The following is a 26,903-nucleotide window of genomic DNA, read 5'->3' on the forward strand; positions in this document are numbered from 1 at the left end:
ACCCAGTATTACTCCTCCTGAGGTCACCTGTGTAGCTGCTTAGGTAGGGCTAATGTAAATGGACCAGTCGCTGGCCTTGGGCTCTTGTTCGTCTCCACTTTTGTGACTCCTCCCCATCCAGAGGGCTCTCATGTGAGTTAGGCACCTCAGCAAGGTTGCTGAATACAAGAGCAGCATGCAACAATCAGTGACATTTCTATACACCAACACTGAGCTTGTGAAGCCAAAATGATAACACATATACCATTTACAATTACTTTGAAGAAGATTAAATACTTGGGTATAAACTTAGCAAAATATACACAAGAGTTGTATACTAAAAATAATGCAATGGTAATGAAAGAAACCAATGAGGACCTAAAAATAAATGGAGAGACATACCATGTTCATGGATCAGAGGACTCAACATAGTAAAGATGTTAGGTCTTCCCAGATTGATCTATAGGTTTAATACAATTCCTATCAAAAGGTTTCTGAAGACACAGCCTGGTAGGAAATATTTGCAAGCCATGTAGCTAACGAAAGGCTGGTGTGTATACCAGCATGATGTATAAAGAGCCTTCAAAATTCAACAGCAAAAAAAAAAAAAAAAAAAGTCCAGTTAGAAAAAGGGGAAGAAGATATGCAGGGACATTTCAGTGACGAGAATAAACAAAAGGCAGATGACCCTCCACGGCTAACATCATTGTCAATAGGAAGGCAAGTTAAAACCACAGTGAGTATTACAACTTTCAGAACGGCTGAAATTAAAACAGCGACATCAAATGCCAGCGGGCAGTTTCTGGGTCACTTGCACATGGCCGATAGGAATGTAGAATGCTGCAGTCACTGTGTAGAACCCATTGGCAGTTTCTTCTAAGACTGACCCGAGCTTGTCATGTGACCTAGCAATTACATTTTTAGGCACTTATCCCAGGGAAATGAAATTTTATGTTCACACACAAACAGTACCCAGATGTTCACGGCAGACTTACTCGTGATAGGCCCAAACTGGAAACAACGCAGGTGTCTTTTCCGGCGCCAGTGGTGAGGGAGGGGCATCCACTCTGGGGTGAAACGGACGTTCACACACCCAGTGGCCTGGGTGAATCACTGGGTTAGTATGCCGGGGGGCGGGGGGGGGGGGAAATTAAAGCCAAGCTCAATAATTTAGATATTATATGATTCCCTTTGTATAACATTTTTGAAAAGATAACATGTTAGCAATGGAGAACGACTTAGCTGTTTAGGGCTTGGGGAGCAGGAGGAAGGCACTTACACAGACAGCAGGAGGGGCCCGTGGGGGAAACATTCTGTATCTGGACGGAGGGGTGGACACACCGACCTACACGTGACACGCTGGTGTCAGGCACACACACACTCCCACACGTGACTACAACTGAACCCGGCGAAGTCTGAATAAGACCGCGGATTGTATCAGCATCTGCGTTATGGCTGTGTTACTGCACATCTGTGTTTTGCGAGATGTTTTTTGAGGGGAAGCTGGGCAAAATGCACAAGGAATCTTGGCATTAATTCTTACAATTGCACCAGAACCTATAATTATCTAAAAATAAGAAGCTTAATTTTTAAAACTTACATAATGTGGGAAGTACATTCATTAGGAAACAATGTCTTATTTTGCTCACATTTAATGAAACAGTTTTGTTTAAATTCTGGACAAGTATCTTCAATGTAAGCATCTACACTGTTCAGGATTCGAGTCGAGGTATAACAGCATCCACGGAAGTGTCTTCCTGAGCCCATAATGCATCTGCACATCTTATGAGCCATCACATCTTAAAGATTTCTACCCTCTAGTGGTCAACCGTGTTTTTTGTTTTCAAAAATTATCTTTAGGGAGTTCCCGTCGTGACTCAGTGGTTAACAAATCCGGCCAGGAACCATGAGGTTGCGGGTTCGATCCCTGGCCTTGCTCAGTGGGTTAAGGGTCTGGCGTTGCCATGAGCTGTCGTGTAGGTCGCAGACGCGGCTCAGATCCTGCGTTGCTGTGGCTCTGGCGTAGGCCGCTGGCTACAGCTCCAATTCGACCCCTAGCCTAGGAACCTCCACATGCCATGGGTGCGGCCCAAAAAAAGACCAACAAAATTATCTTTAATGTTTTGCTTAAAATAACACTCAACACAGTGCTGGAGGGGCTGTGGAGAAAAGGGAACCCTCCTACACTGTTGGTGGGAATGTAAACTGGTACAGCAACTATGGAGAACAGTTTGGAGATACCTTAGAAATCTATACATAGAACTTCCATATGACCCTGCAATCCCACTCTTGGGCATCTATCCGGACAAAACTCTACTTAAAAGAGACACCTAATAGCAACAACAACAACAACAACAATAACAACAACAAAAGACAAAAAAAAAAAGGAGTTCCCGCCGTGGCGCAGTGGTTAACGAATCCGACTAGGAACCATGAGGTTGCGGGTTCGGTCCCTGCCCTTGCTCAGTGGGTTAACGATCCGGCGTTGCCGTGAGCTGGGGTGTAGGTTGCAGACGCGGCTCGGATCCCGCGTTGCTGTGGCTCTGGCGTAGGCCGGTGGCTACAGCTTCGATTCAACCCCTAGCCTGGGAACCTCCATATGCCGCGGGGAGCGGCCCAAGAAATAGCAACAACAACAACAACAACAATAACAACAACAAAAGACAAAAAAAAAAAAAAAGAGACACGTGCACCCGCATGTTCATTGCAGCACTATTCACAATAGCCAAGACATGGAAACAACCCAAATGTCCATCGACAGATGATTGGATTCGGAAGATGTGGTGTATATACACAATGGAATACTACTCAGCCATAAAAAAGAATGACATAATGCCATTTGCAGCAACATGGATGGAGCTAGAGAACCTCATACTGAGTGAAAGGAGCCAGAAAGACAAAGACAAATACCATGTGATATCACTTATAACTGGAATCTAATATCCAGCACAAATGAACATCTCCTCAGAAAAGAGAGTCATGGACTTGGAGAAGAGACTTGTGGCTGCCTGATGGGAGGGGGAGGGAGTGGGAGGGATCGGGAGCTTGGGCTTATCAGACACAACTTAGAATAGATTTACAAGGAGATCCTGCTGAATAGCATTGAGAACTTTGTCTAGATACTCATGTTGCTTGCAACAGAAGAAAGGCTGGGGGGAAAATGTAATTGTAATGTATACATGTAAGGATAACCTGACCCCCTTGTTGTACAATGGGAAAAAAAATAAATAATTAAAAAAAAAAACACTCAACACGCATAACTATGACTAAATCTGTATTTCAGTTTCTTTTTTTCTTTTCTTCTTGACGGAAGGTGTACTCCTATCCCACACTAGCATTAACTGAGGCCGTTTCAGGCTGATGTGTTTCTTTAAACTGTGTCTTGTTCATCGGCAGGCACCCGCAAGGGGTCTCTTTGCTACAACTGGAGCAGAGGCAACACCCCTTCTCAGAGGGTGACACTGGGAAGAAGTCTGCTGACAAGGTAGGTTGCCCCATCCTGTTTGTTTGGCATTTGCTTGGTTTTTATCTTCTCCTCTCAGGAGCATGTCAGCTATGTGAGGGCAGGAACCAGTCTGTCCCGAACCCCTGGAGCAGGTTGGGCTGGCACGTGGCCTTGGCCAGGCAGAAGATGCATGGGGTGGGTGGCGGCCCCTGCATGTCTGGGCCCTGCCTGCCTGGTGGGTTCTCCAGGGGGCCCACTTCCCAGAGCACACAAGGGGGCAGGACCCGTCTGCTTCCAGAACCTCAGCCTCCCCTTCCAGGGTGGGAGTCTTCACTCCTGCCAGCCCTGCTGAAGCCCACACCCCAATACCGCCCGAGGCAAGGAACTGAGTAAGTCAATCAGAATCTGGATTCTCAGGCTGCCTCACAAGGACAGTGTGGCTTCCTCGTTATGCACGTGGGAGGCCAGTCAGGGAACCGGTCCAGTGCAAACCCTTGGCAAACCTGCGCCTGAACATGGGCCCACGTACTTAAATGAAGAACCGCTCTGGCCCCCATGGCCTGTGTCCAGTTGGCCCCCCAGAGAGAGGCCCTCAGGACCACCCTGTGTGTTCCTCTGTCTCCCTCAGCGTAGCTGGGCTCAGGGACACCTCAGCATCGTGGCAACAAGAATCGTCAACCCAGCTTGCTGCCCCTCCCCCTGAGGAGCCTGTGGTCCCACCCAGCCATGCTTCTCAGAACCGCCCAGCATGCCGAAAGAAACAGGGGCTGGTTTGCTTACTCTTGTGTGTGTATATGAGAGAGGCAACTTTTTGCACATGCATGATGTGAGGTTGCACTGCACACACACGTGTGTGTGTGTGGGTGTGGATATGTTATGTCCTGCATGGCCTGATGTCCATCTATTTTGTGTGTGTGGTGTGAGATGGGTGTCTAGCGTGTGTTCGCAGTGTGTTATGCAAGGTTGTGTGGGGTTTGGTATGTGTGGTGCGAGATGGCTTTTGTCTTTTGTGTGTATATCCTAATTTTTCTGCCTGAATGGAAAAAATGGGCGTCTCATTCTCTGGTGTGTACTGTGTGTGTGTGTGTGTGTGTGGGTGGGTGGGGGTGTGGGTGGGGGTGCGGGTGTGGGTGTGTGTAAATTACCTGTAGTTCAGAAATCACGAAGGGCCTGAGGTGGTCGGTGGCACTGGGGAGAAGTCATTCTCCCACAAGCCCACGGGGTGACCAGCACCGTCTCCCACGCATGCGTCTGCAGGAAGCACAAGGCCCCGAGTCAGAGGCACGTGGCACCTGCACAGGCAGGGCATGGGTTTCAGAAAAAGGACCCTGAGGTAGGAAACTCTGATTTTATACAGACCTGCCGGGGACACCCTCATCCTGCCTTCCAGAGGGAGAACGGCTCTCCTCTGGCCTGCAAGCACATCCTCTCCCGGAGGGGACAGGCCTGTCTACGCGGAACGCCCCTGTGACAAACCTTCGTGACTCAGCTGGGAGCACCTTGCTCCGAGCCCCTGGACCAGGCGGAAACAGACCTCGAGAGGTTCGTGGAGAACAGCTTCCCACTGGGATCTATTTTCAAACGCTGCGTTGAGATGAGCGCCTGGATTCTCACGTGTGGGAACCGCAAGATGAGTCTTCGAGCGTGGTGTTCCGACGTGGAAGTTAAACAGGGAGTGCTGGGGGACATGAATGTCAAATTTATTTGTTTAAAGGGTGCGGTGGTGTCTCACCTTTTCTCTCTATGGCTGAAATTAGTATCTCATTTTTCTGTCTACTGTGTGGCATGAGAATTTGTGTGTGGTACAAGACAGCTACCAATTTTCTCCTGGTACGTATTGGAACCGGGTATCTATTTGTGTGTGCGAGCTGTCCGTTGAATAGCTAACATGTTGTATGTGGCATGAACTAGATACCTCACTTTTCATGTCTGTGCTCTCGAGACGGACACCCGACTGTTCTCGCCTCGTGTGGGCTGGTCATTCACGCGTGTGTGCGCGCATTTACGGCGCGAGTTAGTTATCTAGCTTTATGTTTTCACCATGGAGCGAAACACACAGCACTCTCGTTTTTATCCGTTCTAAGTATTTTGTACTTTACTTTGTAATTCGCTTTTTAAATAACAGCCTTATTAAGATATAACCCTCACGCCATGTAATTCACCCTTTTAATGTGTGTAATTCAACAGACTTGAGTGTATTTACAAATGTGTGCGGCCATCACTGTGTTCAATTCTAGAGCATTTTGGCGCCGCTAAAAGAAGCCCCGTTCCCATTAGCGGTCACGCCCCATTCGCCCCCAGCCTTCCAGGCCCAGGCAATGGCTAATATGCTTTCTGTCTCTTCAGATTTGCTGGTTCTGGACATTCCTTGTCGACAGACTCCTAGTGTGTGCTCTTTGTAACTGTCTTCCCTCACTGAGCATAATGTTTTCAGGGTTCATCCATGCTGATGCATGTGTTAGTACTTGCTCCCTTTTTATGGCCCAATAATAGTTCATTGTAGGGATGGACCACGTTTTTTAAATCCATTCATCAGTTGATGGATGTTAGGTTGTTCCATCTTGGGGCTGTTGAGATTAATGCTGCTATGGACACCACCTGTATGCCAGTTTGGGGTGGACATGTTTCCATTTCTCTGGGGTCTGTACCCAGGAGTGGAACTGCTGGGTCACATGCTAAATTCACACTTAATTTTTTGAGGAACTGCCAGTATGTTTTCCAAAGCAGCTGTACCATTTTACATTCCCACCAACAGTCCTGAGGATTCCAATCTCTCTGCGTCCTTGGCAACACTTGTGTTTGCCTGCCTTTTTTATCGTAGCCGTCGTGGTGGGTGTGAAGTGGTGTTTCATGGTTTTGATTTCCTTTTCCCTGATGGCTAATGATGTTGAGCATCTTTTCATGTGCTTATTGGCCATTTGTATTTCTTCTTTAGAGAAATCTATTCACATAATCTGTTCCTCTTTTAATTGTTTGTCTTTTCTTGTTGAGTTACAAGTTTATGCATTGTTTGTATTCTTGCATATTCGTTATGTGTTCCAGGTACAAGTCTCTTATCAGAATATGATTTGAAAAAATTTCCTCCTATTCCTTGAGTTGTCTCTTCACTCTCTTCATGGTGTCCTTTGAAATACATATGTTTTTTTTTATTTTGATGATATTCAGTTTATCCATTTTTTGCTTTTGTTGCTTGTGCCTGGGGCATCAGGCCTAAGAAACCAATGCCTAATCCAAGATTTACATCTATATATTTTTCTAAGAGTTTAAAGTTTGAGCGCCTACATTTAGGTCTTTGATGCACTTGAGCTGATTTTTGTAGGTGGAGTGTGCTAGGAGTCCAATGTCATTCTTTTGCATGTGAATATTCAATTTTGCAGCACCGTTTCTTTGTTTTTTCTACATGGAAATAAAGTTTTCGTACAATGGCTTATCTTACACCTCAGTCTCCATCATGCGCATTCCAAATCTTGCTCTTTTTCTTTGAGACCCTCCCTCAGAAAACCACACACAGAATGTTAACTATAACTCTAAGAGGATTCACAAACCAAATTCATCCACTGCATTTCATAGGTGAGCAACTCAAACTAAGAATGGAATGCCCCCAAATATCCGCGGTACTAGCTGCCGGGTCAGATTAAGATGAAGTGGTGAAATCTCAGAAGGCCAAGCAGTTGAGGGTGGTACCCAAGACCCTCCCCTTCTCCCCCTCATGAACTTAAATCAGCGAACATCTCTTCTGTCCTTCAGTGGCAGCGGCGGGAGCACTGTTTAAGTCTACGTAATGGCTTGTCTCACAGAGAGGACACCAGAGGAGGCTAGACCTTTTTGCTAGAGCAAATTGTGTCAGACAGTTCTGATCATCTGCCATGGAGTGTTGTTTGCAACCCAGCACCATTTTCTGAAGAGACTGCCCTTTCTCCAATGAATTATCTTGGCATCCTTCCTGAAAATCAGTTGATCGTAAATGTAAGGGCTTATTCCTGGACTCTCAGTTCTATTCCATTGATCTCTGTGTCTGTCCTTATGCCAGTACCACACTGCCCTGATTGCTGAAGCTTTGTGGTAAGTTTTGAAATCAGGAAATGGGAGTCACCCAATTTTGTTCTTCTTTTCCAAGATGGTTTTGCCTATTCTGCGTCTTGAATTTCCAAACAAATTTTAGGATCACATTACCGATTTCTAAAAAGAAGCCGCGTGGGTTTTGGTAGGGCTTGTGGATCACCTGGGGGAATGTTGATATCCTAACAATATCATCTCCCACCCATGAACGTGGATGTCCTTCCATTCATTTAGGTCTTATTATTTCTTTTTAGAAACGTTTCAGGTGTTCCCTTTGCAGCTCAATGGTGATGAACTTGACTAGGATCCATGAGGATGCTGGTTCCATCACCGATCTCCCTCAGTGGGTTAAGGATCTGGAATCGCCGTGATCTGCGGTGTAGGTCGCAGACACGGCTTGGATCCTGCATTGCTGTGGCTGTGGTGTAGGCAGGCAGCTGCAGCTCCAATTCGATTCCTAGCCTAGGAACGTCCACATGCAGTAGTCCTGCTGCTGCCACCACCTTCACAGAATCCACATGGATTTCTAATACAGGCAAATAAGGGGAACATGCAGTAAGCCCCCTATTCTGGGCTAATGGTAGCAGGCTGACTATCCTTTTTTGTCCTGCTTGTCTCAGTGACAGGCCCTGGACACCATCCTGGAGGTGACCCCTGATGGCACATACAGGTGTCTGAAGCTCTTATACAGCTGCAAGAACCCCTGTGTGGAGATTCAGTGGTTTGTTAATTACTCGCACTTGATGCCACGTGGACTGTTCCAGTTTTTTCTAGTATAAATTCCATTTCCGTTATTAGCCCTGTTCATGCCTTTGCATTCTTGCCAGTGTATCTTTGGCCTAAATTCTTCCTTGGGGATTGCGGGGTCAGAGGATAAATACCCATGTAATCTCGCTGGATACTCGCAACCTCCCTTCTGTCCCCACCAACAATACATGTGACTAGAGTCTCGACAGGAGGGTAGGTTGTCAAGTGCTGGGGTTTTGTTGCCAGGTTGGTCAGGAGTGGTCTTGGGAGACATCTGAGCACCAGACAGAGGGCGGGGGGAGCCACATGGGTGGTCAGGAAAGCCTGGGAGTAGCTCAGCCATGGCCCTGAGGCGCGAGGGCCCAGCAAGTCCAGGAGCGTTGAGGGGCCATGTGGCTGGAGGAAGTGACAGGAGAGCAACAGAGGCCAGGCCAGAGGTGGGGCAGGATCCAGGCTTGAGGCAGCCCTGGGGGACTCGGAGCAGCTGCCGGCTGCTAAGCAAAGGCCTGGCGCACTCTGACCCAGGTGTCGAGGGGCTGGCTCCTCGGCTGCTCTGTTCAGGAGAGGCTGTGGCTGGGGCAGCAGCTGCAGAGGCGGAGAGCCTGGGCTGCACCTCGGCGTGTCTGAAGATAGAGCCCACAGCACTTGCGCATAAACTGGCTGTGGGAAAACGGAGAGAGGGGGGATCAGGAAGGAGTGCTGATGTGTGCCCCCAGCAGCGGAGAAGACGGCGCTGCCCCTGGCTGGGATGGGAAGATGAGGAAGCGGTCTGCCCCGGGCCTGGTGGGAGCAATGTCTGCGGTTCCCTGAGGGACACCTCGGAGCACACACACTGGCGGTCACCAGCACCTGGACGGAGCTCAAAACCATGCGGCCGATGAGCTCGCTGGCCAGGAGTGACCGTAGGGGCAGGAGAGGAGGACGGCTGAGGGGCTGAGAAGGTGCCAGTCAGAGGGCAGAACACGGGAATGGGCTGAGGGGAAAGCGTTCCCAGGAGAGAGCAGTGCAGGGGGTCATGGAGGTGACGGTGGCCGTGGACGCAGCCCACGACATCCGGGGTGACCTGGGCCAGAGTGTTTTACCGGGGGAGGCTGAGCCGTTAAGAGATAGCCCGGGGAGGGGAACTGGGGCGGGGGCGAGTGTAGACAGCTCTTCTGAGGAGTCGGGCTACAAGGATGAGCAGAGAAGCACGTGGCCGAGAGAGCCCGTTTTATTCCATTTGGTTATTCAGGGGGGCAGCCTGGAATGGCCCACCAGAGAGGATGGCCCTGGGGGAGGCAGAGAAGACGGGCACTCTGGGGGTGCTTGAGTGGCAGAGAAGGGAGGACAACGCCTCTGGGGAAGGAGGGGGTGTGGGCAGGTGGGTGGGGGGGTCTCCTCTCACTGCTTATATCTGGTTTTTGGTTCCCTCTTTCTGTTCTGCCCTATTGAGGTGTAACCACACAGTGTAACCTGTACGCTTCAGTGAGTTCTGACCCAGATGTACACCCAGGAGCTTATCACCACCATCCACCCAACACGCATTTCCATCATCGCAGGTGTCCCTGGGCCCCCTGTGACCCCGACTCTTGTGCTTTTGCTCTGAGTGAAGCCCTGGAGGGTTCTGGGCAGAGCAGGGACATTCCTCCACTAACGTGTTGTGAGACTTACTATTTCCTGGTGAGGATAGATTTGGGGCCCGAGGAAGGAAGCAGGAGGCCAGCCTGGAGGTGATGCACCAACCGGGGGAGTCCAGGGCCTTGGACCAGTTTGAGAGTGGGGTGGAGGAGCCGTGGTGGATTCTAAGGGGTCTACTGACAGCAAGTGTGGGCGTGGGAGGGAAGATTGCCGCTCAGCAGGTGGGAAGGAGTCCACTTTCTCTGCAGCGAGGGCCGTGGGAAGGTCAGGAGTTGACATTCTGACATTAGAGATGTGGCCACACAGCTGGATACAGGAGCCAGGGAATCAGGGTCAAGGTCCGGGATGCAGTAATCGATGAGGTCCCCCGGGGAGAATGGGTGGGTAGCCCAGATGTCTGGTCTGCACCCTCAGCAAGAGACCCTGGGCCTGGGACGAATTTGGAACTGTTGCCGTGCCTCATCTACTTGCTCCTGGCTCTCCCCCATTTGCAGACAGGTGGCCACAGTGTCAGACAGCTGTCAGGTGACTGCCCGGTGTTACCTTACCCTCAGCCCAGGGCTGCTCCTGGTCTGCTGTCCCCTGGGCCTCCACTTCCAATCCGGGTCATCTGAGTGCCCAGGAAACAGAAGCAGCTAGAAGAGACCATGCATCAGGGTCTGCCCCCGTGTGAAGTCCTGCCAGCTGCCCCCCCTGGATCTGGGAGCCTGGGCTCACACGGCATGGTCATTGTCCCACTGTACCCAGTCAAAGCCACTGACGTTGCCAGGGCTCCAGCCCAGATAGAAAACAGCCTTCTTCTCTGGCATGCCTCGTTCCCTTTGTGGCTTCCATCTACTGCCTTGAAAAGTTGTCTGTATTTCTCCTCCTCCTTTGAACAATCTGTTTTCACTCCAGCGATGCATCCACACTGCACTGGCCATGGCCCCAGAGGGGCCTCACCGCCCTCATCCTTCCTGCAGCCAAATGGACATCACTCGCCCCTGGGAGGAGGCTCCCCCTCCCCAGGCTGTTTCATCTGGGTCTTTCTCCCCTGCGCCTCCTGAACTCCTGCATTTCTCCACTAGGAGGATCAACTGGAGGGGGGGTGGCCCCCCCTCCCTCACTCCCTCCCTTGACCATCCCATCATCTGTAGACACTGCAAGCTCACGCTGCACACCTACAGCCCCCAGCCTCCCGATGGCCCCAGCTTGGGGCCTAGCAACATCACCCTCCTCAGATGGTCAGCAGCTGCCCATCCCTCCCACCTTGCCTGCCCTCCACTGCACCACGTGGTGCAGGCCCCTGGCTCTCCCCAGCACTGCCTTCTGATCCAGCCCTGCCCCCACTGACACAGTTCAGCCTTCCACGGAGACCCTGCCATCTGACTTCATCTCCAGCCTCCCTGTGCCCTCTGGTTTTCAGGCTGGTCTCTGGAAAGTACCCTTCACACACACACCCACCTCAGGGCCTGAGGCTGTCTGGACTCGCTGTGAACCGCAGCCAACTCCTATACTTGCAGGCCTTGCTCCCTGCATCCCTTCCGTGCCCGCTCATTCTACTGTAACCAACTCTGCAGTCAAATGCCCTACCACTGAGCTATACACTCTATCATAACTAACTCTGGACACCCACAGCCTCCCCCACCTGGCTTGTTTCCCACAGGACACCTCATTTACTTTCCTCTGTTATTCCCGCGCTGCGCCCCCTACGCAGTGTGGACCCCAGGGGGTCGTGACCCTACTCCTTCCTGGAGCTAGTTCCCAGGAAGAATAGGAATGCAAGAACGAGACCGCCTCCCTCGGAGGAAAGCCCTGGTCCTGGAGCCCTGCTCGAGCCCAGCTGACTGCAGGGTCCGGCGTTCCGTCAGCCCCGCCCCCGCCTAGAGCCGCGGCCACCGACCACGCCCGCCGACCACGCCCCTCCCCGCCCCCGGACCGGGGATCGCGCCACGCCTCCGCCAGGCCCCGCACAATCTCCGGCCCCGCCTTCCCGACCCCTCACAAGTCTCTAGCGCCCTGCCCCCTGCAGGGTCTCTGAGCAGTGCCCGTCCTCCAATCTCTCTCTGACCACGCCCCCCGCCTGCACCCACATTCTCTGCCGCGCCCCAGCCCTAGATCCCGCCCCCGCGCCCTTGCCTCCCCCAAGTCCCTGGGCGGAGCCCAGCCCGGACGCGCCCGCGCCCTTTGACCACGCCCTTTCCCCCGCCTCTGGCCCCGCCCCTCCAGGCCCCGCCCCGGTCCTGGTTGCCGGGTGGGAGCCGGGATGGGCACTGCGCATGCTCCAAGCACGGCGCCCCCGACTCTGCGTTCGGCTCCACTCGGGCATTTCCGCCTCTTTGTTTTAAACTCCGGACGGGTTTTTTCTCCTGCTCTTGGGGGGGACCCAGAGGGAGCGGCGCCCCCTCCCCCTCCCGGCGCGGCCCCCGCGTGCGCCCCGCTCGCCCGCAGCCGAGACGGCAGGTCAGTGAGTCCGCGCCCCGCCCGGCCTGGTCCGCGGCGCCCGCTCCACAGGCCGCGGCCTCTGCCCGTGTCCGGGCCCGGAAGGCTCCGAACCTCTGCCCGCGCCCCTGTGTCCTCGTCGGCCCGGTCTGCGGAGCCCCGACTCGGCTTGGCAGGCCCAGGCCCGGGCCGGACCCACCGGGGACTGGGACCCCAGGGAGGGCCCGATCCCGGGACGAGTCTTCGGGGAGGGACCAGGGAGGACCGGACCCCAGAACGGGTACCGAGAAGGTCTGGACTTCGGGATCCCCCAGAAAAGGACTAGGAATCTCTGGACCCTGAGACAGATCACCTAGGAGATCCCAACCGTGCTATGGGTCATGGAGTTGGGTCCAACCCCACTCTAGGTCACGGTGGTGGGTTGGAACCCTAGGACCCAGCAGGAATTGGAGAGAGCTGGACCCTGAGGAAGGTCACCGAGCAGGGCCAGACCTCAGGACCCGGCAGGACCCAGGAACTGCTGGGACACTGAGACAAGTCACTGAGGAGGGCCTGGACCTTAGGATGGGTCACTGGGGCAGTCTGGACCCCAGGACAGGTTCATGGAAAGATGAGGACTTGAGGCTAAACCCGCTAGGGAGGACTGGGACGCCAACATTGGCCTTGGTACGGCCAGGATTCTGGAAGCAGCGTGAGCACCTCTGGGACCCTGGGACAGCCCTCCCTTCCCAGGAGGCCGGGACCTTGGGACCGTGCCGTGTGGTGGGCTCCAAGGGTGACCCAGGTAGGTCACGTAGGAGAGCTGGATGCTGGGGCAGGTCTGAAGAAGGCCGGCTCTGAGGGAGGGCTAGGACCGTGATAAGAACCAGAACTTGGACAGGTCCCTAGGGAGGTCACGACTCTTGAATGAGTCCTTGAGAGGTACCCAGACCTCAAAGGTGGTCTGTGAGGAGTGAAGGGCCCCCAGGCTGGGTCCCCAGGGGGGTTGGGTCCAGAAGCGGGATCCAGAGGTGCCCTGAAACTGCCCGGCCCCCTCAGCTGGACCTGCCTGCTCCAAAGGCTCTGGAGCATCGGGGTCCTGGTCGCCTGAGCCCCACAGGTGCAGACCAGTCTCCTCCTGAGGCCCCTGAGCCCCTGGGCCCCACAGACCTGACCTTTAGCACATGCTGCCTGGGCAGGGCCCCGGGGCTGGTCATGGAGCAGGTTGGGGCCCATCCTCCAGTGCCTGGTCCACACTGGCTTTGTGTCTCTGAAACCTTGGAATCAGACTTTCATCAGGATCTTGCCCACATTGTCCTTTAATTTGGAAGTGGGGATGCGACAGTGCTGCTCTTTGACTGGGGAAGGGCTCCAGAGGGTGTTGTGTAGAATAGTGTTGGAGGAGTTTGAGAGGACAGAAGGCCCAGGCGGGCACTGGCTGCCTGGCACGGGGTCGGCATGCGGCACACAGTCACCGAATGAATGAGGGAGTGTGTGAACGAACGCATGAAAAGCAGGAATGCTTTCAGAAAGATGTCCGTGCGACAGGCTTGCGACTCATCCAGAGATTGGACAGTAGAATGAGGCGTAAATCTCAAACTCTCAAGGGAGATGCTTGAACTGGTCAGTTCAGCATTTCATTTTGTGCCGTAGTTTCACTTCTTGGTTACTTAGGAGAAAAGCACTTTGGATTTTCAGTGTAACATTTCATGGGACCTAATCTTAAGCAAATGGAGTCCCCAAATAGTCCAGTCTAGAAACTTTTCTTTGCCAAATGTCCAAATGTAACCACAGTCGGGACCCTCATACTTAATGCTTACTTTTTTTTTTTTAAACATACTTTCTTTTTTTCTTTTTCTTTTATTTATTAACACTTTATTCTTTAAACACTTAATTTGCTTTGTGAAGTTTCAGAAAAGACCTGTAAAACTGGGCATTCAGTTTTGGTTAGGCTCTTTCCTTTCCCATTTTTGGATTTTTGAAAGTGTGATAATGCTGGGCAGTTGCACTATTTCTATTAGTTCCTATCATACAGTGTCTGCGGGTCAGGAATCCAGGCACAGCTGAGCTGGGTGCTCAGGCTCAGCATCTCACGAGGCTGCAGTTGGGGTGCTGGCCGGGGCTCTGGCTGCTGGCCGGAGACGTCCATGAGGGCAGCTCGGGGAGCCAGCGGCAGAGTAAGAGAGCAAGCGGGAGGCCACGGTCTTCGTGACCTGATCTGGGCCGTGACTCCTGTCCCTTTTGCCACATTCTGTTTGTTGGGATCTCGGCACCAGGCCCAGCCCACACTTGAGAGGGAGGAAGGCACACTGGGATAAGGCCTAGCACTGGTCAGATTTTAGCTCCTGCAGGGCCAGGTCCTGAGAAGCACCCTGTGGGTGGATTAGCACGGTTGTGTGTAGTGGCCAGTCTGAGGTGGCCTCTTTGGTTACATGGCTTCCTCCGATGTCACCACTGTGACTGGAACCACTGTTTCTGAAGCGCACACATGACGGGAGATAAGTTTCAAGTCGGAAGGGTTTTAGGAATTAACCTAGAACACAGTAGCAAACCATAAGCCCTCTCCCCACACACAACTTAAACCGTAGGTATGTGTGTCAGTGATGTGGCGTTATTTGAAACTTCAGGTGTAGTGATTTTGGATGTTTCCAGAGCTTCGTTTTATTCCTGCCAGTTATTTTGCTCCAGAAAGTATACACTGGTGTTTTTAAGACCTTTTTTAGATGTGAGATCCCCAAATGTTTTGAGTAGTTGACCCATGTGGGGAAGTGATGCTCTGGGAAACTGTACAGGGGCCTCGGTGCCCAGCCCTCGGTGCCCCTGCCAGTACCCAGACCCACCAGTGCCTGCCTCCCTCTGGGCTGGGCTGAGGCTGTAGCACAGGGCTCTGAAGGCCCACATGGGAGGCCTCCCTGGAGGACTGGTCGCCACGCGGAGGGAGGGGTCCCCTCCTGCAGGGCCCTTTGCCAGTGATTGGAATTATTTGTTTGGGTGGTTTGATTCGCATTATAAAGCAAGCCTTGTTTCAGTCTATACTGTTACTCTTTAATCTGCTAGATGGCAGGATTTGTTATTTCATTTGGAGCTTCATTTGGCTAATGTTCAGAATTGAAGTTGAAGTTGAAAATGTAATTTTTTTTGCTGTTGGAATGAGTTGAGGTTTGGGGACAGTTTCTTCCTACCCTTCTGATATTTGCTGTTACTGTTGCAGAAATTCTGCACAATTCACTGTGCTTCAGAAAATGGAACTCTCCTTCGGTTCTACAAGTTGGTAGCATTTCGTTGAACTTTAACAAGTGAGGCTTTTAAAAATAACAAGACGACCGTTTCTAATCTGCGTGTTTCCCCCCCGCAGCGCTGAGTTATGCGCAGCCCCACAGGACAGTAGTGAAACACCTAACAGGAGGAGAGCGTTAGGGGCCGAGCACTGCTACACACTCCTTCAGAATTGTCCGTCGAACTCAGCAGAACCCTTCATTGAAAAGAACTAAAACGTACTTGCAAATGTAGTTCTTAGAGTTGCATTGTGGTGCCATGGGATTGGCGGCCCCGCACAGTGGGTTAAGGATCCGGCACTGCTGAGGCTGCAGCTAAGGTCGCTAGGTCGCACCTTCAGCTTGGATCTGATCCCTGTCCTGGGAACTGCATATGCCCAGGGGCGGCCAAAAAGAAAAAAAGAGAAAGAAAATATAGTCCTTAAAAAACCAGTTGTTAGCTTGATTGTTTTCTAATATTTAGGTGGATTCAGAGAGTGGCGGTTAACTGGATTTTTTTGGAAAATGCATCAGTATTTGCGGGACTTTGCTGCCTTAGCAGCACGTCCCAGGCGTTTAACAAGAAATCAGCAAATAGTGGAAAGCCATCCGCAGACCTCCTTGGGAACTCCCTGCTAACTTGTGGGTGCTGTGGGGGTCTCGCCAGCATCTGTGTTTCCTGACTCTCAGCAGGGCCTGGCCCGTGATAGGTACTGAGCAGAGAATAACTAAAAGCTGACCTTCGTAAAGCCCTCTAAGGAGGCGAGTGTCCTGAGGGCTTTGATTGGTCACCCGTGTTTGCCTGGCGAGGAAGTGCAGACACAGGGCCCGGTCACGGCGGAGAACAAGCAGAGAACGGTTATTTCAAGTGATGTGTTATTTTTTTAACCAAAGTTTTTATTCGAGAAAAAAAAAAAAAAACACAATGGAGAAAAACTGAAAGAATTATACAGCGGGCTTACCCTTCCCCTAGATCCAGCAATTGTTTGCATGATGCCATATTTGAATCTCTTTTTCTAAATAAGTGTTTATTGTCGAATCATCTGAAAGTAGCTGCAGACAGCCTGCTGTGTCCCTTAGGTAACTGAGAGCTCGCAGGTCCTAGTAGTAGGATGGTCCCCACACAGCTGCTGTGTCATTACTACACCTGAAAAGTGGACACTTTCTGCACATACTAGCTCATTTCTTCCGTTTTCAAATCGCCCCAGTTATCTCAAGAACACCTTCCAGGGTGGTTTTCTGAACCAGACGCAGGCGGGTTCCCCCTTTGGTGGCTCCCCTCTTCCTCCCTTGCCACCCATCACACCGGGTTTTCTCGTTCTTCACTCTGTTCCATCCAGCTTTGTCTGTCGTCTCCTATTTGCTATTTAGACTAAAGGAGGTGAGGGAGGGGCTGGGTCCGGCTGTGGGTCTGAGAGGTGGCCTCACGTGATCTGTGCTGCTGGTCACCTCCTGTGCTCTGGCCCCAGGCCCCTTGGGAGCAGAGAGTGTCAGGAGAGGCCTGGCGTCCCAGCAGGGGCACCTGGAGAGTTACACCTGCTCTCACGAGGCGGCATCTCCGTTCCGTTTCTGAGCCGTTTCTGAGATTGGGGGTGTTCTGGGGCCATGTCACCGCAGTTCACAGTGGCACTGTGGCTTTGCTGCTTAGCAGCCTTTATAAAAGGTTTAGAAAGTGCGTAGAAAGTTTTTGAAATTGTTAGGGACATACGACTTCTGCTGTCCAACAGCGATTCCTCTGCACAAGGTAACTGCGCTTTGCTCCTGAAGGTGGACCTGCCAGAGGCAGAGGGCTGTCCCCAGCCTTTGACTAGATGCAGCCTGGTGTCTCCACTGTCGGGAGAGGTGTCTTAGCGCAGCTTTTGAAACGCAATGTCACAGACAGGGCAGTTTAAGCAGCAGGCCTTTCTTTCTCACCGTCCTGGGGGCTGGGGTCCCAGCTCCAGGTTCTGGTGGGCCTGGTCTGTGGCAGGCACCCACTCCCTGGCCTGCAGATGCCCTTCTTGCTGTGTGCTCACGGGCAGAGAGGGAGCATGCTGGCCTCTTCCTGTCGGGGCGCTGTTCCCATCATGCACCCCCCGCCGCCATGAATCCCATCCTCCCAAAGACCACATATTTGGGGATAGGGGTTAGGGTTTTAGCACATGAATTTGGGAGGCACGGTTGGGTCCAGACAAAGGGGATTCTGCCGCTTGTGTATTAACCTGCTTCTTTCTCTAGAATTGGGAGAACAGATGCTCAGGTTTGAGTCAGTGGTCACTGTGTAGTTCGCGTACCTGGGAGGCCAGCCCTGTCCTTCGCCAGTGACTTGCTAAACACCACTGTATCGTTTCCTACTGCTGAGAAGCAAATTGTCACAAACTTAGTGGCTTAAAATGACACTCACTTATCAGTCACAGTTCCATGGGTCCGAAGTCCAGCAGGGTGTGGCTGACTCCTCTGCTCAGGTCCTCAGAGGCTGAAATCAATCTGTGGTCCACACAACAGCTTTTGTCTGGGCTGGGGACTGCCCTCAGCTGCTAGGGGCCCCGCAGGCCTCGCCTGGGGCCATGGGCAGTTGGCAGCGTGTGGCTTTCTGCCAGGCCAGCAAGACTCATCCCTCTGACCTACTCTTCTGCCACCAGCTGGAGAAAGCTCTGCTTTGAAAGCCCATGCAGTTGGTCAGGCCACTGGGTACTCACCCTGATTTAAGATCAGCTGCTTTGAGGCCTTAACTGCATCTTCAGAAGCCCCTTGGCAGCAGCACCTAGGATAGCACAGAGGGAGGCGTGGCACACCAGCCCCTGGAATCTTGGGGCCATCTCGGCATTCTGCCTGCCGTAGTCTCCTGTCAGCCCTCCTGGCCAGTTCCCCCGAGTCCTGTCCCTGGATCATCTGTTGCATGTGACCATCCAGGTACAGCCCCGGGCACCTGTGAACCTGGAAAGGCCACTCTCCCAGCCCCAGGATGGGCATGACAGCAGATGGAGCTGTTTTAGGCCAAAAATGGGAAGTGGGGGCAGTTCTGAGACCCCATGGGAATCCCAGCTGGGCTCCTTGGTTAGGTTTCAAGCTTAGGGTGACCCCGATGGCTCAGCTTCGCCCTCTGCATGCTTGGTTCCACCTGAGTCAGCCCTTTCATGGAGGGGCTGTGGGTCTGCAGTGGAATCTTGGGGTCCGACAGCCCCTTTGGCTGTGTGTTTCACACTTCTCCAAAGCTTGAGTGCTAGTGGGGCATGGACGTGGTCATGGAAACAGTTCTGACACCTCTGCCTGACGTGGCTGTCAGGGTGCACGTTCTCAAGGATGGGGTCTGAGGCCCGTGCCCTCCTTGCCCTCTGTCCTCAGCCCCCGCCCCGTCTGGATGCCTCGCTCTCCAGGCCGCTGGCCGGCCCCACAGTGGTCATGCTGCCCTTGTGGGGTCCCTCGCCCCGACTGCAGGATGCCTCCCCTTCCAGATCAAAGTTCACACGTCCCTCTGCCCGGCCTCCCCTGGTCGTGGTCAGCAGCCTGTCCACCATCCTCCTGGGCATGAGGCGCTCATCATTTCTGCTGAGCTCGCTGGGTCTGGCACACGTGGTAACGTGTGGGTACACAGCCCATGTGGCCTGAGCGCTGTTCCCGAGACTCCTGAAAGGCCCTACTTGGGCAGTAGCTTGGCTGGATGCAGAATTCTGCATTAAAGTTGTCTTCCGGCAGAGCCTGGGAAGAACCACGGTGTCGCCTGGTGGAGCTCTGTGTGGCACCCCTCTCCCTGGAGCCCTAGGACCCTGCCTCGTGCTCCTGACGTCCTGTGGTCCGGAATGTGGTTGGATGTGGGTTGGGCCCTTGCAGTCGGATTCTTCCTGGGGAATACACGGTCGTGACACACCCCCTAAAACTGCCTGTGGAAAGGACTGCGTGAGACACCTGCATTCTCGCCCCCCAGCTTGGGAAGTAAATGGGGACGTGTGTTTCAAAGCTCCTCTCTTTTCTTTTTCTGTTAGTCGGATGGCGCATCTTCTGTATTTCCTTTGGGAATGTATTTCTTTCTACCTTCCGGGAAGGTTTTCTCAATTTTATCATGTGGTCCTTCTGCTGAGTTGATAGGGCTGCCAGTCACGTGGGGAGGTGGGTGATGACAGAGTGAACGCCTCAGTTCAGGGGCGGGGGCTCTCAGGTGTGGGCGATCTCCAAAGGCTGGCCGAGGAGGTGACATTTGAGAAGAGGCTTGAGGGAGGAGAGGGAGGGGCTCGGGCCATCTGAGCAAGAAGGTTCCTCCACACTGATTGAGGACCCAAGGCAGGACTGCACTTGGAATGTTCTAGAACCAGTGGAGGGTCCGCCACGGCATCCCCAGTGGAGGACGGTGGCTCGGGGCCTCCTCCGCCACCAGGATGCGTGCTCTCCCAGAGCCGCTGTTTTGGGTGAGTTGGCGTGGAGGGGGCATGCGGTGGCTGGGGGCACACGTGACGCGTCCATTCCTGGTAGCAAGGGAAGCGTCCTGGTTAAACGCTGGATGCTGACGCCCACGTGGAAATGCCTGGTCACCCCAGCGGAGCACAGGTGGAGACGTCTGAGCTTGGCTTGGGGGTGTGGAGCTGGAGAGTGTGGGGGTGCACATGGAGGCAGGCCTGGTGGGAGGAGCTGGGGCCGATTATGGGTGTGGCTGGGCATTTGTTGCCGGACAGGTGCCTGGGGACACCTCTGCGACTGAGCCTCAGGTCACTAAGTCACACCCTCAAGTTTCCAGACATCAGATTTTTTTTTTTTTCTTTTTTGGCCACCCAGCAGCATGTGAACCTCCTAGACCAGGGAATCAGATCTGAGCCACATCTGTGGCAACTCGGGGTCCTTAAACCCTCTGTGCTGGCTGGGGATGTCCCATGTTCCAGAGACACTGCTGATCAGAACGCCTGGGTTTAAGAAATAAACGCTGAGGCCAAACTCCGGCAGGGAGGCGGGTCAGCGCAGAATCAGCCTGAGTGGTATTGCCTCATTCACCTTGTCAGTGTCAGGCCCCGGAGCCGCCGGTGCCCGGAGGAGGAGCAGGGGCTGGGGCAGGCAGTGGTCAGCAGCAGAGCTGGTGGGGCTGAGACCAGAGTGCCTGGGGGGCAAGCAGGGGGGCGAATGAGGCTGCAGGCTCGCTGTCCTGGGGAACATAGAGGGGCCGGGGGCCCCAGGCCCAGCCTTGGGGCAGATGGGCTGTGGAGGAGAGGTCTTGGGGAGCAGATGGAGAGGCAGGGCTCTCCTTGTGCCCCTGCCGTGTTCACGCCGCGGTGGGTGTCGGGGCACAGAGCAGCCTGGCCAGCTCCCCCGGGGGAGGGGGGAGATGAGTGGGGACCTGAGAGTCCAAGATCTCACCAGCCGGTCCTGAGAAGAGGCCGTTGGCGGGGAGCAGGGGTCAGCAGTCGGGCGATGTCTGAGCGGAAATGAGTAGGAAGAGGCTCTCCAGGGGCAGAAGTGTCTCTGGCTGAGCCAACAGTGTTTACTCTGAAGTGCTTGGGTTCCGGCTCCAGAGTGGGCGCCCTGCTGGGGGTGACGTCCGTGACGAGGACGCAGCCTTGACCCTGCAGGGGACAGGCTGGGCTGACACCGAAGATGGTGGCAGCGTGGGGACAGGATAGCGACTGGGTTTGGGTGGCCTCTTCGGGAGTCACAGGGTCGCTGGTGGCTACTGTGAAGACGGAGCACCAGGCCACCAGGTACGCAGCTGTGAGGTGGGCACGGGGAGCGGAGCTGCCGTGGACGAGAGCTGATGGGGACAGGCCCTGCCGCGGGTGGGCAGAGCTGGAGCGCGGGCACAGCTCGTAGGAGTCTGGCCCCTTTGTGTGGCTTACTCTGGAGGGAAGAGTCTGGTGAGCTTAAATGTTGAGGAGAAAGTCGGGATGCGGGCGGGGGCTGTTCCGGTGGATCCGTGGCCTGGTCCTGGGAACGGCCCTGGGCACAGCCGACCTGCGGAGGGTGCGGTTGGGGTGAGGACAGGGAGGCGCCTGGGAGAATGGCCCCCGGGCATGGCTGAGCTCACTCCAGCTCGCCGCAGGCGCAGGGGCTCAGCCAGGCCAGCAGGGCGGGCACCGGCCTTGGAGACTGGAGGTGCTGGTGGTGCTGTTGTCACCAGGATCTCGTGGGGCAGGGGATGGAAGATGGGAGGAAGGCGTGGAAGCCTCTGCAGCAAGAAGGGCTTGCCCTTGAGGATCAGCAGGACAGTGTCCAGAGTGGGGTCTGGATCGGCCTGGGGACCAGAGAAGGGGGTGTGGAGGCTGCTGACCCCCTGGAGGCGGGACAGGGTCCCCTTGGGAAACAGGTGCTGCGGGGGTGCATCAGGAGCGGGAGGCCAGGCCTTGGTCACCATCTGTGGCCACAGTGGGCTTCTCAGGGCAGATCCCCCAGAGGTCCAGCAGGCCTGGGACATCGAGAGGCCAAAGGGCACATGTCTCGCGGCCACTGATCAGTTCAGTGAAGGAAAAGGCACGTGGGGTGAGGCTGGGGGACCTGGCACAGGGTCCACAGTCATCTCCCCATGGAGTTGGGACAGACGCCTGGGCAGGGCTGGGGTCTGTTGCCCAGAGACCTGGGGCCCGTGGGGCTGCTCACAGAGGCACCTGCCACGCTTGCGCTGCAGACCTCGTCTCAGCATAGACCGTGCTTTGCATTCGTGGGAAGTTTCAGATTGGTGACAGGTACTGCCACCAGCCGGGTTCCCAAGCACCGGTTAGGGGCCAACCTCATCGACCTCTCCCAGCTCAAGCCTGGTTATAGGCCCGGGGTGGGGCAGGACTCAGTCCTCCAGCCACACCGGCCTCAGTGCAGGGGCTTCGGCCACACTGGCCGCCGCACCGGGCAGCCCAGACGGACGGTGCTGGCCGGAGGACTGTGGGGCCAGAGTGGAGCCCCCACGCCTTTGGTTCAAGAAGGGGGAGCGGATTGTCTAAAATGTTCCATATTTTTTGGTTTTATGTTTTATATCAGAAACCATTCTTTCATTGATGATGACATTAAGATTTTGTTTGTAACTCTCCATAACTCCGTGCTGTAAAAAATTACCCCAGGCCATTGGCAGCCACGCACAGCCTGTCTGTGTTTAACGTCTTCAGTCAGCTTTGGAGCTTGGTGGACGGTGTCAGGACAGCCCAGGGTCTGCCTGAGGCACGGGACCTGTGCTGGGGACAGGGCCCACCACAGGTGGCCTGGGCATGATCGCCCCCGCTCCTGAGGCTGATGACGCGGGCTCTTCACACTAGGCTTGTGCTTCAGTTTCAGTTTCCCTTAGATTTCTGCCACTTAGGAGATCATGACACATCAGACTCGGGGGATTGGGGTGTGTCCCCTGGGGACAGGGAGCGGGGGACAGCCTGGGGGCTCTCCCAGCTGCATCTGTGCCCTCCCTGGGCCTGCGGCAGCTGGACGTCCACACCGGAGACCCCCCGGCGGTGCCCTGTGGCCTCTGAGGCTTAGATCTTGCCTTCACTTCTGGTCTCCCTCCACCTGAATTGGTTATTTGGGGGTAAAGGGCAGGGAGACGCCTGGCTTAGGTAGGAGTGATGTTTGTTGTAGGTTGGGTTTTGTTCTGTTTGTTTGTTTTGTAAATACGCTTTTCAGGGGGCATCGTTTACTTACAGCGAAGCTCCCCAGTCTCGTGGTGCACTTGGCGTCTCTTGGATGGTCTGTCCAGTCACAGGACCGCCGCCGGCACCACCTCTGGGGGGCACTACGGCTGCTTTCCACGCGCGGCGTGGGAAGAATGCTTGGAACGTCAGGCCTGAACCTTTGAGTGGGTCTGTGTGGGTATCTCTTAAATGCAGAACTTCGATCAGGTTGGACACTGCCTTCTGAATTCGCGGAGAGTTTTTTGGAAAACCGTGGATGATGAATCTCGTCAGATGACTTTGGCGTGTCTCTGGCAAGACCTTACAGTCTCTCTCCTTGTAGGTTTTGTCGTAAGTTAGATTTTTTTTTTCTGTCTTTTTGCTATTTCTTTGGGCCGCTCCTGCGGCATATGGAGGTTCCCAGGCTAGGGGTCGAATCAGAGCCATAGCCACCGGCCTACACCACAGCCACAGCAACGCAGGATCCGAGCTGCGTCTGCAACCTACACCAAGCTCACGGCAACACCGGATCCTTAACCCACTGAGCAAGGCCAGGGATTGAACTCGCACCCTCATGGTTCCCAGCCGGACTCGTTAACCACTGCGCCACGACGGGAACGAGGATCGTATGAACTTTTACGTGAACACTTATCAGCACGTTGTCCCCAGGGCGAGCGAGTTTAACCACTGTTGTTGAACCTCGGTGGCGCCGGGTCCGGTGCTTCCCACTCCTGCTTGGAAGGGAGCCTCCCTGGGCCCCGGCCCCGCCCCGTGGGCTTCCATGAGGAGAGGGGCCAGGTGGACCAGGAGCGCAGTCCCTTGAGGCTCTGGGGGGCCCAGCCTGAGCCCCAGGGCTCAGGGTCCGCAGCGCAGCCACCGCGCCCCCAGGAGCTCTGAGAGCGTCGCCCTGGACGGAGGCCACGTTTCCCAGGGTTCTCGTGCCCCCGGTTCCCTGCTGCCTCTCGCAACCCCCGCCTGTGCTCACGCGTGTTCACCCGGCGGAGGCCCTACTCAAGCCTGCATGGGCCCTCCCTGTCCCCACACAAACCCTGCATGTTGTGTGTCTGTCCTCTGTCGCGGCTGAGGACGCAGCTGGGAGCCTGTGGGCACCCTCTTTCACGGGTTCACCGAGTGAGTGGCCCAGGGGACACCTTCACAGGCCTCATAGGAATGAAGTAACGCAGTTTTCTGCTCCCCAGCCCTCCCTGAGGCCCAGCCTCTCACCAGGTCACCCCTGAAGCCCGTTGCCTCCCTGCCTCCCACCAGCCCCTGGTCCTCAGTGCCACCAAGCTGCCATCGAGACCAGGCTGTGTCTCCGTGGCTCGTGCTAGTGCTTTGCCATCGCTCAGACCTCCTTTTCTTTTGGTTGTTTTAAGCAGGTAAAGGAGCAGATCCGTTTCGCTGAGCAGCCAAAGCCGCTGGTCCGGTGGGGCTGCTCCGTGTGGGCAGCACGTGTGGGTAACGCTACCGTCCCGTGTGTCTCTGCAGCTTCAGAATGTAGCAGGGTCCCGGCTGCGTGTGCAGGTAAATGCGGTTTGAACTTTGAGCTTTTTCTTTTCAGTGTGTGTGCATTGATTAAATTTACCTTCAGTGACACTTTGTGAGCATGTCGCAGCCATAGAAAAAGTCAGTGCCAGAGTTCCTGTCATGGCTCAGCTGTTAACGAACCTGACTGTCATCCATGAGGACGCAGGTTTGATCCCTGGCCTTGCTCAGTGGGTTAAGGACCCAGCCTTGCCGCAAACTGTGGTGTAGGTCACAGATGCAGCCCGGATCTGGCGTTGCCATGGCTGTGGTGTAGGCCGGCAGCGACAGCTCCGATTTGACCCCTAGCCCAGGAACTTCCATGTGTCATGGGTGCAACCCTAAAAAGACAAAAAAAAAAAAAGAAAGAAAGAAAAAAAAAGTCACTGCCCGTAAAAAAGATTTATTTATTTTTAATTTTTTTTTGTCTTTTTAGGGCCGCATCTGTAGCACGTGGAGATTCCCAGGCTAGGGGTCCAATTAGAGCTACAGCTGCCGGCCTACACCACAGCCACAGCAACACCAGATCCAAGCCGAGTCTATAACCTACACCACAGCTCACAGCAGTGCCGGATCCTTAACCCACTGAGCAAGGCCAGGGATCGAACCCGCATCCTCATGGATCCTAGTCGTGATTCGTTTCCGCTGAGCCTCGATGGGAACTCCTGTAACTCCTTTAAAATTTAGCCTCTGATGGCTCAAGAGCAGATAGGGCACAGTTGTTTTACATTCAAGTTTTCTCTTGGTTAGTATTTCCGATCGACTGCTCTGCGGTTCGCTGCGTGGGACTCACTAAAACCCTAGCAAGAGCGTGATTACAGGGCTGTGTGCGTCAGCATGAGTGACGTGAAATTGAATGGCAGACCCCGTTTTTGTGCTAGAAAATGGAAAGACAGCGAGAGACAGGAGGAAGGTGCAGACGTGACGAGCCAGAGTGCAGGGGGAGCAGCGGACGAGGACCCGAATCCCTCCCGTAACCCGGAGCATCCGATGCGGAGGCAGCGGAGGGGACAGACGGCATCTAGAGGAGGTGGGGGCGCGTCCGAGGTCCGGACGTGGTGGTGGGGCTGGCTTTCCTCTCCGGCCTGAGGCTCCTGGCGCTCTGCCGGGTCCTGGGAGGCGTCCACGATGCTGGCCTGGGCTCTGCAGCCTGTGGAGGGCGCAGGACTGAGTCTCGGGGAGCCACTGCCTGTCCCTCGCCCCGGTGGGCGCCTGGCTGGTGTCCGGTGTCGAGCGCGGGGTGCTGTTCAGGGACGCTGAGTGCGGAGGCCTGGGTCGGGACTGGGCCGTCGTGATGGTAACTGGGGTGTCAGCACCCACTGGGTGCCTGAGCACTGTGTGGCCGCCATGGGGGCCAAGTGCGGAGGCCCCGTGTGGGCTGAGCTGGTGCTCCGGGCCAGCCCTCACTGGGCACTGCACCTACACAGCCTGGCCCTCGGCTGGCCCTGTCTGACGACCCTGGGGGTGATGCAGAGTGACCTCCCCACTGGGGGCTCCTCTGGTGTGTCCTGCGCGTCGGGCACGAGCCTTTGGCAGGAATCCTACGAGGGGCACTCTTTCCTCCTCAGCTGGATTCTGGTGGGTTTCAGCGTAGATGACAGTTGAGTCTACAGCTGGCCTGTCCCTCCAGGTCCTGCGCTGGCGTGTCTGCCCGGTGTTCCCTTCCTTGTGCCTTTGCTCAAAAGCACTGAGCAATGGGCGTCTCTGTGGGAGCGAGAGGCCGCCTCCGAGATGCCCTGGCCCCTGGGCCTGCCTCCGTCTCCCGGGTCGTGTTTCTGTCCGTGTGCAGAGTTCTGTCCGAGATGCCTGTCTTGAGAGCTTCTCGGACCCTGTCTGGGTGTCCCGTTGGGATGCTTCTCCACCAGGCCTCTGGGGGCTAAAGCCAGACAGATGTCCACAGCCAGGGCTGCAGGCCAGAGTCCACAGTGGGTCTTAGGCTGAAGCCCAGGTGTGGCAGGGCCACCCCTCCTGGAGGCTGGAGGAGGCCCTCCCTGTGCACAGCCCCCAGGCAGCTTCTCCCGTCCGTCCTCCCTGCCTCCTGCTCCCGCCTAGGACTGTGATGACAGGAGGGCCACCTCCCATCTCAAGGGCCTTTTGCCACGTGAGGTGACGTAGGTTTGGGGTAGGACATAGCATACCCTGCAGGCACAGCACCGTACCAGGTCAGTGATGACAGGGTCCCACACGTGGGCCTGTGGTCTGGCAGCAGAGCTGGCTGGAGGGCACCCCACCCAGTGAGGTGCACGGGTGTTTGCACCTGACGATGCTATGTTTTGTCCTGTGCTTCCTGGAGTGGACGATGGACCTCCCTTGCGCCCCTTGGTTGGCTTGACA

At 54.9% G+C, this 26,903-nt stretch overlaps 1 protein-coding gene and 1 non-coding gene across 4 annotated transcripts in view; one reads left to right on the plus strand and one right to left on the minus strand.

Annotated features, from left to right (window-relative positions):
• Window positions 1-7,187: 7,187 nt before the first annotated feature.
• LOC125110418 (small nucleolar RNA SNORA28) lies at window positions 7,188-7,304 on the minus strand. Its single transcript, XR_007130604.1, has one exon. It is a non-coding gene; the product is annotated as a small nucleolar RNA SNORA28 (small nucleolar RNA).
• Window positions 7,305-12,105: 4,801 nt separating this feature from the next.
• PCGF3 (polycomb group ring finger 3) overlaps window positions 12,106-26,903 on the plus strand; it is a 42,098-nt gene continuing 27,300 nt past the window's right edge. The window contains exons 1-3 of one of the 3 annotated variants that reach the window (XR_007137402.1): window positions 12,106-12,289; window positions 24,425-24,569; window positions 25,451-25,599. The gene's annotated coding sequence lies outside the window, so the exon portion shown is untranslated. Of the gene's footprint in view, window positions 12,290-24,421; window positions 24,570-25,450; window positions 25,600-26,903 lie in introns of all 3 variants that reach the window. The other 2 variants (XM_047797931.1, XM_047797930.1) reach the window with 2 other exon arrangements.

The sequence above is a fragment of the Phacochoerus africanus genome, chromosome 10, assembly GCF_016906955.1.
Source record: "Phacochoerus africanus isolate WHEZ1 chromosome 10, ROS_Pafr_v1, whole genome shotgun sequence".
In the NCBI taxonomy this organism is placed as follows: Eukaryota; Metazoa; Chordata; class Mammalia; order Artiodactyla; family Suidae; genus Phacochoerus; species Phacochoerus africanus.